General features: G+C 33.8%; 1 protein-coding gene across 2 annotated transcripts in view; it reads right to left on the bottom strand.

Moving 5' to 3' along the window:
* The window catches only part of LOC119837354 (brain tumor protein), a 340,440-nt gene that overhangs the window by 187,110 nt on the left and 136,632 nt on the right, over positions 1-16,698 (bottom strand). The gene's annotated exons all lie outside the window — the stretch shown is intronic.

Below are 16,698 nucleotides of genomic sequence, written 5' to 3' on the forward strand. Positions count from 1 at the left end.
GAAATTCAAATGTAATATTTTTTTATAATTAAGTGTAACAGTATTTATGGCCAGACTAAGTATAATTGGAATCTCGGAGTCGGCTCCAACGATTTTCATGAAATTTTGTATATTCAAAACAAAATTACAATAAAATTTAAGTTGTTAACACATTTTTTTTTTGTTCTGAATTGAATCATTGTATTCAATTTAGAGTAAAAAAAAATGTGTTGCCCATTTTTAAACGGTAAGAGATAAGGAAATTGACGACAAGAATTAAGGAATTGACTTGGAATGATGAAGAATAGGATATGGGCCTCTAGGTCCCCCACTCACCGTGAACGAAACACAGAGAATTTGCATACTGTAATCCTACTAATATTATAAATGCGAAAATTTGTAAGGATGTGTGTGTGTTTGTTGCTCTTTCACGCAAAAACTACTGAACCGATTGCGATTGCGACAGCTTGAAAACTGGAATAACGTATAGGCAACTTTTATCCCGATATTCCTATGGGATGCGGAGTTACGCGGGTGAAACTGCGGGGCGCATCTAGTATTATATAATATTTCACGCCCATCTTCCATGTGGGAAACAGCAGCGAGCTGATGCTGAGCTGGTGCCGAAGCGTGCTTGACTTCTTAAGCATTTGAAAGTCTGTTTTAAGTCTATTTGTTCTACTTCTGTTCTGGATATTATACTATTCAGTTCTGTTGTGGAAATTGTCACATAAAGAAGTTTTAATGTTAGTACTTAGTGTAGCAATTAGCGATAGCACCATGTATCGAATAGGAGAAGTGAACAATAAGTTTTAACGTTATGGTACAAACATTTAAGACAATAGGGTTTCCAAGCGTTAGAAATTTAAGGGACAAATGATTATTTTATTCTGTATATTGTCTTAATAATATTGGGTATGTTTTATTTTAAAAAATAAGTATAATTATTTTTTCTATAAAGTGTTTACAAAATGTAATGCCTACAGCGTTATTAATGAATTAAATAATTAATAAGATAATTTAAATTTAGTTTCACGGAACACTTCCATTTGAGCGAAAAAGAAAATTAATAATAATGATTATAGAGATTGGGTCCACATAAATACTTCAATTTCTCTTTCTTAGATTCGTAAAAACCGTGTAACAATGAATGATCCCATATTTAACTTATAACATTCTTAAACAAAGAAATGGTGGAGCTATTTATACTGTCTTAGATTTTTTCCGCTTAAACAGAAAATTAAAAATACCAAAAGAAACGACACAATAAAGATTTTTCATAACTTTATCTAGTCAAATTTAATATCTAGCTTATTCCAGGTACTCGTTAATATAAATAGTTTGTAGTCACTCTACACAGAGTATTCGACAATCTCGCACAGACACTGCTCAAGATGGCGCCCGAATTGATAATGGACTAATAACGTCACGGTCTCTGCGGCTACATTGCTCTGTGACATGCATTTATATTATTATCAAACAAGTCTGTGCACGGTTTAGTCTGTGTGTCAGAATTTTGTAGAAATATACTCGATTTACGTTATTTCTTAGGGTTTTTGATATTAATATATTTCAAGACAGTCTACAGAACGAATTGGAACACCTCCATAGAAGATCGGGGGAGCTGGTGGACCTTCTCATTTCCCTTTCCAGTGTTTTCCTTTATTTCCAAAGGCGGCTATTTGAAGAGACGTAAATCCTATTCAATTGGCCTTACGCCTATATTTTTAGATGTCTTAGTTATTTTAAAGTAACAATCCTTGTATCAGCATCATCAGCCCATATATGTTTCCACTGCTGGAGCACAGGCCTCCTATGAGGATTCAGGCCACCACGCTGGCCAAGTGCGGGTTGGCTGACGTCACATGTCATCGAAGTTTTGATTCTCGGACATGCCGGTTTCCTCACGATGTTTTCCTTCACCGTTTTAATCCTTGTATAGGTGTTTGAAAAAAAAATATTTTCTTGTTTAGCTTTCATAAAATATAATGCGAAATTAGTAAATTTTCGAATCTGAAAGCGTTAAAAAAATCATGCTGTATTAATCCGTCATGTATTCTGTATATACGAAACGGCTAGAAAGATGCACCTATATTTAGAGGTTATAAGGTAAAACTAAAAACAAACCTTATTCGTGTTCACCTGACCATTTTTCGCAGCCTTCGTGAAAATATTTTTGCGTGTAAATTTTCATCTACATACAGGACACGTTCTGTTTAACAAAACACCGGTCAAGCGTGAGCCGGTGAGGTCAGTGAGGGTTCAGTATGCATTTCCTATAGTATAGAAATAAGATAGTTTGTAAAATAGCGTTACACCAATGTTATTTCATAGTAGTATAATTCTTTCTGATACATCAATGACTTAATGTGTTTTGTATTACGCCATTTCTTTCATAATGCGCTGTACCTGAACTTAGAATCTCAAAATATGATTCAATTTAATTGATCCTTTTAGAAATTAAAAACTTTTCAACGGATTTTAAACGCGATTTATTCATTATATTATTAACCCGACGTTTCGAACACTTTACAGCGAGCGTGGTCACGGGGAGATTAATTGATCCTTTTTCATTAATGAATTGATTTTATATTTTGAGATCAGATAATTATAAATCATGAACTAGTAAGGTGTAAGAATGTTTATTGTCTGTATAGTTCTAGTTACAATCGTCAATAACTGCATGCGTTATATTTTTGACGGGGCAACGTTACGTTTGCTTCTCGAATGTTCTCCACGAGACCCCAAAGCGCCGGAATGAGCGTGGAGTCTAGAAAACGACGCACGGCTGTCTTTTATTGCAACTAAAGGTCGCCTCATTAGTTTTTATGCTACCTCGCCCTCCTAATTATGAAGTTTGGGGTAGCTTTTATTCACGTCAGGTTTTTAAAGTTATCCCGGGTCGCTCCGGAGAATCGTGACCGTGGATCCATCATAAATTATGATGACGTCATTTGATACTTTTTCTGCGTTCGTGATATTATTTTGTATTCTGGAAGTCGAAAATTGTGTTTGAGGTTTATAGTATTTTCTTTTGGTGTTTTATGGGAGTTATTATAGACTTTTTAACGGCTTTTAAAAACGATTTATTCATTATATTATTAAAGCTGACGTTTCGAACACTTTACAGCGAGCGTGGTCACGGGGAAACTGAGATGTTACATGTCTTAAAAGTCATATAAAAATTGTTGTTTGCGAACTACCTCCGCCTATTTTTCCGCAGTTGTATAATTGGTATTTTTCCGGATGTTGGCAGAATTGGCTGATAGTGTCTTCTGGTGCTTGATACGTCGGTTAATAATATATATTATATAATGGATAAATCACGCATAAAATCCGATTAAGTCTTATAAAAACCTTATAAATAATACAGAAAGAAAATTGATAAATAAAATGCTTCATGTTAAGTTGCTTGAAGTCAATCAATATGTAGCAATTATATTATTTTCATTACTTTAAAGTATTACTTAAATAAGTTAAGTGCGGTTTAATTTCAAAGTGAAATAATCCATTTAAAGTTTACGTTTGCTCACCGTAAAGAGCCCTAGAGTGGTTTGCTTATATTGTTTTGTTTTAATTAACCCATTTAAATATTTTATACAGAGGGACTTTGCCTCTGTGTCAAATACTAGGTTTTAATGGAAGGACCAGGGGCACTAAATTAGAGCACTAAGATTTGTATTATGTAGTGCTTTTATTTAATTTAGGAATTCCCTGTAATCTAGAAATATGCAAATTATAAAATTTTGTTTCAATTAAGTTTTGTATCTATTTTTGCAACGAACAAACGGATTTCGTGAATTTGTTATTCGTAAATTGGTTTGTTTTGTTTTTAAGAATATAAAGGAATTTATTAAATAGCTCAATTATGAGTCTCTTTGTGTTATTATTGTCGATATAAAAAACTTTTAATAATTTATTATTAAGAACTAAGAAGATAACTAAGCTAAAGAAATTATTGCTTTTGTTTTGAAATTAAAATAAACAGAAGAAGTATTTAATAGCTTAAGGTATGTTTACTGTTATAATTAACATATGGTGTCTTTTATCAAAAATCACTCAGCAGTTTTTAAGCGATTGTGTGACAAACACACAAAACTCACGATAAAATTAGTCGACAAAGGACATTTCATACGCATTATATTTAGATCAATGAACACAATACCCCCATTGTTTTGTATCTGGTTATCAAATTTTATCCCAAACAATATTATTACAGAAGCGCCTCTATAAGTATACAGGTTCAATGACCCCGGATATAACACCCACGTAAATAATTAACTAAATTGCTGTTTTTGTACCATATCTATTAATCTTTGTAAAATCTGAATATGTGTATAATTGTGGTATGTGTATCATCATCAATCACGCAAGATTTGCTGGACCAATGTGGATGCAATTTTTTTACGTATATAAAATTTGGGTAAAGTCTGAGGCCTTCATAGAGTAAAGCTTGTATATTTCTACGTATCCAGATGTTCGTATATTACTGATAACAAAACGATTGATGCGATTTGGATGAAATTTGACATGCTTTAGGAAACACATATAACTTGATAGGGTGTCCATACAGACAGAGAAGCAGAAACAACTTTAATTCAACTTTATTAATATTTTCTTTGCTAAATACAATTTTAAATTATATAGCATCGATTAGTTAATAAATTGAGAAATTTTAAGTACCGATAAATTGCATCACGAGACGGGATTCGAACCCCCGTCTTTATGCCAAACCGTAGCAACGTCTAGCCTCCCGACCACCCGCGATCCCGCCTCAGCATTCGAATTTCCTTTCTATTCTATTCTTCGCATCTTCTTTATTTTTAAACCGTGTGCAATATGCAAATATAAGAATGCAAACAAACAAATACGAATTAGCAATTCCGATGAGATATCTTCTGACTTTTTTCTGAATATTTTGTATCGTGGGCACTTTGAAAGAAATAATACAAAATCACATTTTGTTTTTTTTTTTCGTTATAAGAATAAATATTAATAAGGTTGATATAATATATGAAATATATAAATACAGTTATATATTTCGAATAAATCTCAGCCTCTTTACAATAGACTCCTGTCGTGCTCACTGATAGTCTAGTTTTGTTTCCTACTGTTAGTACAGTACATTTTAACATTTACGAATAAATTAATTCAGCATTAAACATATTACCCTTCATCTGTGGATTTACAATGGTTGGATGTTTGCAGGACCATATCATTTAAATTCGGTAATCTATTGTAGAGGTCTGTAATGTAAATGTTCACGGGCGGTAGTAGCGCTCACCATCAGGCAGCCCACCATTACTGACGATGGCATACAAAAATAAATAAAGAGGACGAAAGTTCATAGAGATATTTTTTTAAGACTAGAGAGAGAGAGAGGTTCGCGATACTCTACAATTTATTTGCCTCAGTAGAGCGAGGCAGATGAGGTACTCTACTCTACATATTATGCGAGAGTTATAGAGCACTCATGAAAGACTTACAAGAAATTGATCAAAGAAGATTAGAAGAAAGCAAAAACGGATACCATTATATATTTAAACATTAAAACCCCCTTGAAGTTTTAATCTTAAAACAACAGCCCTAAGTCGCTTTTAGCGTGACGCGTGCACCCGTTTATATAACGTCTAAAATTCACATTTTATTTAAGTACCTCTAATCTGTTTTTCATACATCGTTACGTGCTAACTTGCACGTCGCATTATCGTTTACGAAATGGATCGTAAACCGTTCTCGATATTAAATCGAATAACTGAATCGATTAAGATTTTCTCGATTAATATTTACGAGATTGTGGAGGTAACGAGAGTTATGAAAGTATGCTCGAACGCTACGGTTATTGAATTGTAATTATGATGATTTTAAAGCGTGATTTATAGTAACGATGGAATCTAATTTAAAAAACCTAAAGTTACTTTTAAGACGAAAATATTAGTAAAATCATAGGGTACGCCTCAAGAAATATATTCACGTAATTACTTATATATTTATAATATTTAAATACATATTTTCACCAGCCGTTTCTCCTTCTAGCACAGTCGGGTAATAAAGTCATAAAGACTTTGGTAAACTGAAAATGAAATAAACTAAATAGCTTAAAAAACAATTAAAAATAACGTATCTCGCTTGAACGAAACTTCTGAAACAACATTGAGATGTAAAAAGTGTTAAGGAATTATATAAAAAATTTTGTCTTTTTTCACAATAAAAATATCACCAAAATTGTAGGTAAAAAAATATTATTTATGTCTTTATCTAAACTTATATTATATAGCGGAATTGTTTCATTTTATAAAAAACATCTTCACTAATTTTATAAAAATCTATTATAGAAAGCTATATCATTTCCGAGCAAGATGGGGGTTCATCCCAGCTATACGGCTTTATAGTATAGCTGGTTAAATACCTTATTACCGAATAATATAAAAGTGATGTGTTTGTTTGAATACGCTAATCTCAGGAACTACGGGACCGTCTTGTTTTTAGTTCAGATGCGGAGCGGCACGCTTACATTTGATATTTGTATTTTATTGTTATATGAGCGATTTTATATACATCAATATATTATATCAAAGTATATGCGACCAAAACGATGCAATGATGAAAATTATACATTGCTTGCAATATATAGCCAGCAACTCGTACTATGCGATTCATCGCGCATTGTAGTACGCTCATTGAGATTTAATCGCGAGTTCTGAGTTAAGTAGAGTTAGTTATTGGGAGAAAAGCGGAGACACACACTTTAATACACTGTTCCAAAGATAGCTACATGATCTTTGAGTGCTTTATATAGGCTATGCGTCACGGGCGAAGCTGGTGCGAACCGCTAGTGTTGAATAAGGATATAGGTAATACCTAAAATTCTATATCCTAAAGCGTAGATGACGAAACAAGTCGGATTATACCTAACATTTCGGTCAGGGCTAGCATTTAAACTCAAAATAAAACGTTATTTTTAGCTGGTTTGTAATGAACTTTATTTTCGTTGCGACCTTGGGAGATTTTCAATGTTTTGGCAACCTTTTAACATGAAAAGGTGATATTTTTGTACGTTTATCGTTTCCTTGAAGTGCCTGCATTGACGAGAAGGTTTGGTTGATGAAGATGGAAGCTATGGAGCGCAAAAGGCAGGGTTAATGTGTCTTTTAAATGTACTAACATTATTTAATACGCGTCTATAGAATATACGTATATACCAGTTTTGAACGTGTACTTTGAACGTTCATTGTAATTATTAAATAATGTGTCTAAATTTTTGGCGCTATTTATTTATACCTAGAGAATCCAATTCTTTATTTATGTCTAGAATTGAATAAAAAGAGTATGTCAAGTCACTAGATTTATTCAATAATTCATGATCTAACTAAATAAGATGTTATATTCACCCTATGTAGATTCAACGTAAAAAACGAACACGCAAATTGTAATATTAACAGTTCTTCTAAATTCACCATTATTAAATAATACTGTTTCTAAAAAATCGTTTTGAATTTTTTTTATCACTCACGTGTTTGTTATGAATATATTTTGTAAATCCTTAAGGTATTCTTACTTATACTATAACAGTAACTCCGTCTCTCTATTTATCTCTTTTTTACTAAACCTCTGAACCGATTTGGAACCTTGGTATGGAGATTCAGACTCAAGAAATTGACATCGCGGGCGAAACCGCGGGCGGACAGCCAGTATAAGATATCTCTGCGATACGGGAGCATTCGCGCCAGTCGCTTTTGAAACGATATCAATTTAATGATGCGGGTTCTCGTCTTTGTCTTTCATTTAATGGGCCAGTTGAGTTGATTAGTTGCGAAATAATACCCGTATTTTTGTTCGTGATATGCCGTGTTTTTAACGTACATGTTTATATCAAATTTACATTAATTAATAAATGCAATAGTATCCTCTTGTGCTTGATTTTACGCGAGTATTATACATTTATAATATATTTTAGAAATTGAAAACTTTTTAGCGGATTTTAAACGCGATTTAATCATTATATTACTGTCATGGTTAGTCTCCCCGTGACCACGCTCGCTGTAAAGTGTTCGAAACGTCGGGTTAATAATATAATGAATAAATCGCGTTTAAAATCCGTTAAAAGATTTTTTATTTCTAAATAAATGTAATGCCTATAATAAAATATATAGAAATGCAAGCATTTCCTATTTTAATGTAAGAATATACAATATCAGTAGGGTGTCGTCCCAGGAATACTACTATTAATAATACTAGAAAACACTACAATAAATCTGTACCTGACTGTACTTTATAATATAAATAAATAAGTAAGTGAAGTCCTATGTCCTCTGGTGGGGTATGGGGTAGGTGATATACACCTGTTTCACTGATCGATTTTCTTATAGACAAGTAGGTGAACAACCTTCTGTGTACTGCTAGACCAATACGTGTTTTTTGTGAGTCCACTGGGAACCCAGGACCTCTCGGTTCTACACTCGCGCGTTAATCATTGCAACAAGGAGGTCAGCTTATAATATAATGATGAAGAATTTTTGGGAAGGGATCACATTCCTAGCCTGCGGTGAAAGAATTTTAAAAATTGGTCCAGTAAACATTTCAACTTTATATTATAGATATAGATATGTATGTATTACAGTTAAATGTATGTCGCTACAAGTAAATAATAAAATTATTGATATCAAATTAGTATAAGAACACCTAAAATTGCAAGATACTAGATACATTTCACTTAATTATTTATTTAATTTATTTTAATACTAACTTATATTTACTGGTCTTAACGCCTTTACCAAGCAATATAAATGAAAATCCACACAAAAACATCCTCCCCGATATTTCATTACTTAACACTTAATAGCCGCGGCTTCCCTTATTGCTGCGTGTTTGAGGAAAAATAAAAGCAGCCAAGTGCCTTACACACAAGAGAAATTTCCCCCGCGCGTGCCATCAGCACCTACCCTTTTTTGGTAAATTGCGTATAAATTCATTTCCGCCCCGACGCATCCTAAGATTAATTTCACCTGACAGTGAAAAAACTCCGATAGCCGGCAACTTTGGAATTATTTATCATCAGAGTTTCCCATGGCCCATGCCCCGTGGAGCCACAAATCAAAAGAAGTTGGGTATGTGACAAGAGGAGATAGCTGGCGTGGGATTTTCGAGGTTTCCGGACTATGGGATGAGTGTCACTGGTAGCGATTTAATGCTAGTATAAATTGTTTGGCTCATTTATTTATGTCAGAGCTGGTAACTGAGCTCACTCTAAAGTGGTCCACCTGACGGTAAGCGATCATCACCACCCATGATCTTTTGTAGAGGTTAGGTTATTACCTTTGCTAACACGCTTCAGGAATAGGGGTATAAAGAAAGACACAATCATTATCATAAAATGACTCTATTGCGACGTGAAACAAAAACAAACCAACAGACACGCATTAAGGATTATTTGAAATCGTCATTCGCTTATGATTTGCAGAGTTGTATAGGAAATATGATTGTTTTCTTCTCCATCATATTTACGGTATGAACTAGAAAATTTAAAACAATACTTTATAAGCTTTTAAATCATATTTCATTGAAAATGTTCGTAATATATACCGTGTATTTCTTGTATTTTGGTCCAAATGCTTACGGTGCTAGTGTTAATTGCCTCCAATATGAAGCTTGCTATAGAATCAAATCTTTCTCCAACTGTACCTTTGAATCTGATTATCGTTCCTACGCATGAATACATTTCCCCGATGTAACAATTTGCCTAATGATTTGAAAATGTACTGATAACTCTAACTGATATTCCGGGAGTTGAATACGCACAGTAATCGACTTAATTCACACAGCGCTAAGATTGATTTTTGTTTGTCAACCGAAAATTTAATCACCATTGAATTGCTACTTTTAGACGTTTCGACAATTGTGTAAGTCAATATCAAAAGATATTAGTGAAAACATTTCTGTATGTAAGAGTAAAGTTTTCAATTGTATCTTCTTATTTAGGTAGATGAAACCAACAGAGGTTATTTTCCATTTGAACAAGTAAACAAAATTCAACACTTATTTTAGGACATTCCGTTTACGGTTCGTTAAATCGAATTTTTTTTTGTTTAAAGGCAAAAACCTCTTGAATGTAGCTGACCCCACCAAGGCCGGTGCCATTCTGCGTGGTGCGTTGAACTGTGCAAATAATGGGGTAATTAATATGGGCCGGTATACGCGCGGGTTAATGACCCCCGGTAATGACATTTGCGGAAAATGTTGGATGTTTTCGCGTCAATGTCTTGTATCATTTTAATGAATAATGTGTCTTAATTTTGGTAGTGGAGTTACAAGTTAGAATTTAGTAAGGGTTTTAATCGAGTTGACTCGGTTAAAAGAGATTTTTAATGGTAGAATAGATGAATCGAAAAAATAAAACAAAGAAACACTCCAATACAACGCATATTTCAACGAAAGTTAAGTTAAACAATAAAATATTATCCCTTCTAATATTTTAAATACAAAAGTTACTCTGTATGCCTGTTTATTTCTTCTTCACGCCTTTTGATTCGATATGTTTGGAAAACGAAGAAACACAAAATGTGTTTTTTTTTCAATATACACTGCGTTTCCTTCTCTACGAGGTTGCCTGGAGGAGATCGCTGCTTAAGAGATAAGACCGTTTGTTGTGCGAATTTAGAAATATTGCTCTTGTTTGAACTACATTGTTCTGTAAAGGTGCACATTAAATAATGTTTGATTGTACCAAAATTAATACCACTTACATACCCAGATTGCATGAATAATCCAAACAAGTAATGGAAAAATACTGAAACTACAGATGTAATGGTGAGAGCTAATGCAGCGTAAAGTACTATATAAAGAACAAGCATCGAACGCGAAATAAGGTACCTCAAAGGTTAAAAGTTAAAACAATAAATGGGATGGATTTTAAGTTCCCTACTGCACTTAGCTCTTGGCACGCGACTTTAAGTACGTCCGACGCTTAGCCGCTTAACGACTTAGAATTAACTTACTCTTTTCACTTATTTTCATTTCAATTGTGAAATTCACAGTGTGTTTAGAATGCTTGTAAGTGATAGCTTAGAAATTAGTATATAACCTAAGAGTCTGGAACTAAAACTTTTTTGTATTTAGAATGACGACTGCTGTCTTAAGTGTCATACAATCGCTTATATATCGATACTTGGTGAAATATATAGAATAATTAAAAGATAATATTATAATAAGAGTCATGATGATAGTTCCTTAATTAATATAAACAATCATAAAACCACTGTATATAAGTATTCCTACGCACACATGGAGAGGTAATTTTACTTTGCCTCTACCACAATGGAACAAAAAATGGATTTTGCTCAAATTAAATACTAATGAGCCACTTTACCCCAAAAAATCATTTGCTTTTTTTTGATTTGATTAATTGTTCAATATGTGTAGGATTTTATCATAAACGATTTACTTTTTATTTTGTAATTATTACTATAAGCAAGTTTATCGGAGGCCCGTATCCTTTTTCTTACCCTTACCAGTCCTTTCCCGTATTCTTCTCATTAATCATTTCTAAATCCCTTTCCTATTTAAAGTCGGCAATCCATTTGTAGCCATCTATGTTCATGGGCGGTGGTAGCGTTTACCATCAGGCGACCCGTCAGCTCCATTGCCGACGATGACATAAAATAAAGATGAATGATGTACTTCTTAAGATAAAAATATTTTAGTTATATATTTTAGTATTTTATGTCAAAACACGTGGAACATGTTTCACTCAGAATAGCATAAACCTGCTTTGTAACATTGCTGGCGGTAACATGTATCTATCAGCTTATAATCTGATGAATTGATAAACTATCATATATTATGCTAATTAATATTACTAATATAATAATTTCTTATACACATTCGTTTTTTTAATGTTTTTAACTGCGCTGCTGCCGATTACAAAAATTCTTTCACCCTTTGCAAGCGGCATCATCAGTGAGTGTGTAATGGAGTGCATCATCATGGACGAAGCTGGGGCGAACCGATAGTTTAATAGTAATTTAATAATACAATAAAAATCTGTGTTTATGTTATAAACATAAATGAATTTATTTATTTAATATTTAAATATTCTAGAGGCCAGTTGCTTTCGCGTTTATAAAATAAGCAGGCATAATATTTTAAACAAGATATGATTGAATTTTTGTTGACTTTAAAGAGGACCTTGACTGGGTGAACAGATTTTGATGAAACTTTTTCTATTTGAAGGCTGGTTCCGCTCCATTTGAATGGTGCTCTAGTTCTGACAATTAGAAAACGGTAAGGTTTTCTCTTAAAAATTATCACACTTGATACTAATATTATAAATATGAAAGTTTGTTTGTTTGGATGTTTGTCCGTCAATCACGCTGAAACACCTGAACGGATTTTGATGAAATTTGGTATACTTTTTATCCCGATAAAAATTCTCCCTTCGTATAAAACGGGAACTTGATGTCCGGGCGGAGCCGGGAGCATCTAGTTATTCGTAATTTTATCCAACGATGCGGTCGTAATTCTTTCAATTGCCTATATCATACAAAAATTTTCCTCGTCCAAATAAAATACTCAAACCATTACATTTTTTACGGTCTAATCGACGCGTAGAAACCTTGCATTTGGCCTTGTACAGAGTAACGATCGCAATTTTTTTGTTACATTTTTTACCGTCGGTTAAGCGTGTTTACTTTACAGATAAAAAATACGCTAACGATAACCGCAAAAACCACCAACAATGGGAACCATTCAGATCTATTGTTAGACAAATTTATATCGATAGATGGTAATTATTAAAACAGAGATAAATTTAATTTAATAACCTCAAGCGTATTATGTAAGTGTGATATGAGATTGAAGATATAATAAAGTTATATTAGTTAATAGCTTTTGCCCGCGGCTTCGCACGTGTAAAATTCGGTATAATCTTTTTCCCCTCTTTCTCTTCATATCTATACATCTATCTATATTTCTGTATGTGGGAGTCGAGCACGCTTCGGCACGAATTGGGCCAGCGCCCTCCAGGGAAGTACAACATCACGTGATACGTGTAGATAGGCGTGATATAGCAGCATGCTACTGTGTTTCGTTCGGTGAGTAAGAGAGCCGTAGGCCCATACCCTCTTCCTTCCCAGTCCTTTCCTTTATTCCTCATGTTCATGTGAGTAAAACCGCGGGGCACAACTAGTATGCTTTAAAGCATTTTGTCCCAGCAAAAACCTACGATAGTCTAAAATGTGATACAGCATCACTAATCATAAAGTAAAGTCCTTCTCGCGTCTGTCCCTATGCATGTATGTATAGATCTATAAAACGACACAACCGATTTTGATGGGGTTTTATTAAATAGATAGAGTGATTTTTGGGAAAGGTTTATGTGTATCATAACATCTATTAAACTTCAGCGAATTTAACGCGAGAGAAACCGCGGTAAAAAGCTAGTAACGTATATTTTTCTAAAGCACTTACTCGAAATAATTACATAATCAATATTCAACGAAATTAATATATTATGTAGGAGTCAGTGAAATGCGAATAGATTAATTAGTTATTTCAGTAATGAGCTACTAAACAATATTTACAATTTCATAAATTTATTATAAGCTGGTGTGAATTTAGGCAGAATTGTGTATAAGTGAAACAGTTGAGTCTTTAATTTGTAAGTAACATTTTTGTTGATTTAGACTTAACATTATAGTACAATTAATTAAAGGTTTATTTATTGATATATTATAGCATAGCATAATATGATGTTCGCAGAAATTGAGTTTTAGCCTCAAAAAAGATCATTGTTCCTCTTTTCATACATTATGTTATAATTCAATTCGAGCCAGCTGTTCCTGCGATTAGCGCATTCAAACAGACAGATCAACTTAGCAGCTTTATTTTATTAGTTTAGATAGTATTTATGTGCATATATCCGCATATATCTAGACTAATATTAAAAATAAGAAACTTTAGTATTTTTGTGTGTTTGTAATGTTTTCACGCACTACCCACAAATCGCTGAAACGATTTCAATAATTCACCATATTTAGTAAGCTGCAACATCATAGTGACATGTGCTATATATGTACTACGAGCGAAGCCGGGGCTAGCTACTAACAGCTAGTCTTCATCACACAATGCAATCGGCGAAGTTTTTATTTTTTTATTTTAAGCAACTTTAAAGTTAAATGAACGAATCTTTTTAAACAAGAATGCACTATTATTTAAAGCGCAAAACCAAACACCTCAAAATCATAACGTTCATTATAAATATAAACTATTGAAATGTATATGAGGTATCATCGACTCTACAGTAAAATATATTCACATGTGCGAAGATCAAAACATGTTTCCTATTAATTAACGACTTAAGATTTATGAGCCTTATTCCAATAAAATAAGATAGCTATTACAACGTCAACATTATGTCAATCTTATAATTAGATTAAATTGTAGTTAACAAATCTATTGCGGCAGCCCTATAGCATTTACTAAGCAAATGTAAACCTTATTGCATTGGACTAAGGTGCATGACGCTCGCTTAATAGGGTTGTCGCTGAGTTTGTAATGTTGGAAGTAGTCTGATGGCATATGGCGGTGTGAAGTAGGTTATGAAAGTGAAAGCTTGTGTAATACAAGGACTAGCCCAGCTGGTTTATGACGTCACAGTACTGCTATTTCCGCAAGTGTGATAATGTGACTTAATATTATCGGCTGAGAGCTAATACTAATCATAATTCAATGTTTAACGGTTATTGTAAGAGTTATTGTTAGTTAGTCTGTCTGTGAGTATTTACTGTATCGCTATTTGTAGTGGTAATGATAGACAGTTTATACTAATTACATGAAATGTTGTGTTAAATTACTGTATTAATAATTATGAGTTGCTGCAACGTTAACCACATAGTCTGTTTCGTATTGTTAGAGCATGTATATTGATACTAGCTGCGCCACGCGGTTTCACCCGCGTAAGTACATATCCTGTAGGAATATCGGGATAAACAGTTCCCTATTTGTTATTCCAGTTGTCCAGCTGTCTAAGTATCAAATTTAATTGCGATCGGTTCAGTAGATTTTTGCGTGAAAGAGCAACAAACACACACACATCCTTATAAATTTTCGCATTTATAATATTAATTTAATGAGTTATGAATAATAAAATTCTCGTGTCACAAAGTAAGTTGCCATCCTCCTTAAAAACGGCTGGATTGATTTTTATTAAATTTTACGTGCGTATAACTACATCTAGTTTTTATGCCCTTATATAATAGAGTAAGATGGAATAGCGTTTGTCGCGTCAGCTGGTAATTTACAATCGAAATTTCACTTCTAAAACAAAGACTAGAATCTAATCTTACAATGAATGATATAACTTTTATTGGCGATGTCTCACTAAACAAATATATAGCCAAAAAGACATCAAAACGCCCACTGTGCACCCATCCAACGTGCTGACACGTCTCCCCAGCGATAACACGTCGCGTTTGCGAACTCGACTCGAATTAATTTCCGCACAGAGGGCTACACGAACTATTAGTGGCCATGATGAAGTTCGAATTGGAGTAGTCGCCTACAGATCTTGGTTTCCTGTTAGGAAATTGTCTTGTGTGCTTCAAGTGTGTTTGGATCAATTAACCTGTTTGACTTTGTATAGTCTCCGAGGGGAATTAAATGCACAATCTGAATGAAGATGTTTCGTTATCATGTGATGACTAATTGAGTTTCTACTAACTGTTCGATAGATATAGGATAGAGTCCTATGGTATTAGCCGCATAGTTTCCTATCCTTACTATTCTTTTTCGGAAAAAGCAGGGGGCGGAATGCTAGTTATAATGTATAAACAAGGACCAATCAACGTAACATATCTATTAAATGCTACTTTTTCTTATATTTGACAACTCGTACTTCAGAATCACACGCGTTATGTAAATGGTTCGCGATTAACATACATACACATATATACATGCAGTGATCGAAATGTATCGAGCCTAGGCACAGTAAATAAACATATTAACCTTAAGTGGAAGTGCGGATGTTGGATTTACGGGGGCTCAAGTTATTAATCACGAGCGTGTAGGAAACAAAACCACACAGGATTATTGTTTATTCCAAAAAACTTTACTAACTTTGAGAATTTTATCAGTCAGATTAATAAAGGTGATCCTGCTCCTCCTCCTCCTCCTCCATGCTCATTTGTGTGTTAAACAACTGTGCGAGAGAATAATGCTGTAAAAACGGTGAGGAAAACATAGTAAACCAATATATCCAAGAATCAAAGGCTCGACGACATCTGCCTACCGGCAATTGCTAAGCGTGGTGGATAAAAGACTGAATTCTGATAGGCAGCCTGTGTCACAGCAATGGGTACATGTATGGGCTGATGATGATAATGTATAATGTTGTAGACATGTTAAATTTTATATAATTGTTATGAGAAGGAAACCTTTCTTTATTTTTAAGATTGGACCGATCTCGATATACTATTTTTCCACTATTTACTGAGGCGCTGGTGATCGCTTACCATCAGTTCGGTTGCCGTCCGTGTGTTGGAAAAGTCCGTGGTCCTTTTATGGTCGTCAATGGAACTGGTGGGGCGCCTGTTGGAAAGCGCTACCACCGCCCATGAACATTTGGATGACGAATTTCAATGAAAAGGTAATAAGAAAGGATTAACGAGAGGAATAAAGGAAAAGACTAGAAAGGGTAGAGAAAAGGATATGGACTTCCAGCTCCCT

This window comes from Zerene cesonia, chromosome 27 (assembly GCF_012273895.1).
Source record: "Zerene cesonia ecotype Mississippi chromosome 27, Zerene_cesonia_1.1, whole genome shotgun sequence".
Taxonomy (NCBI): domain Eukaryota; kingdom Metazoa; phylum Arthropoda; class Insecta; order Lepidoptera; family Pieridae; genus Zerene; species Zerene cesonia.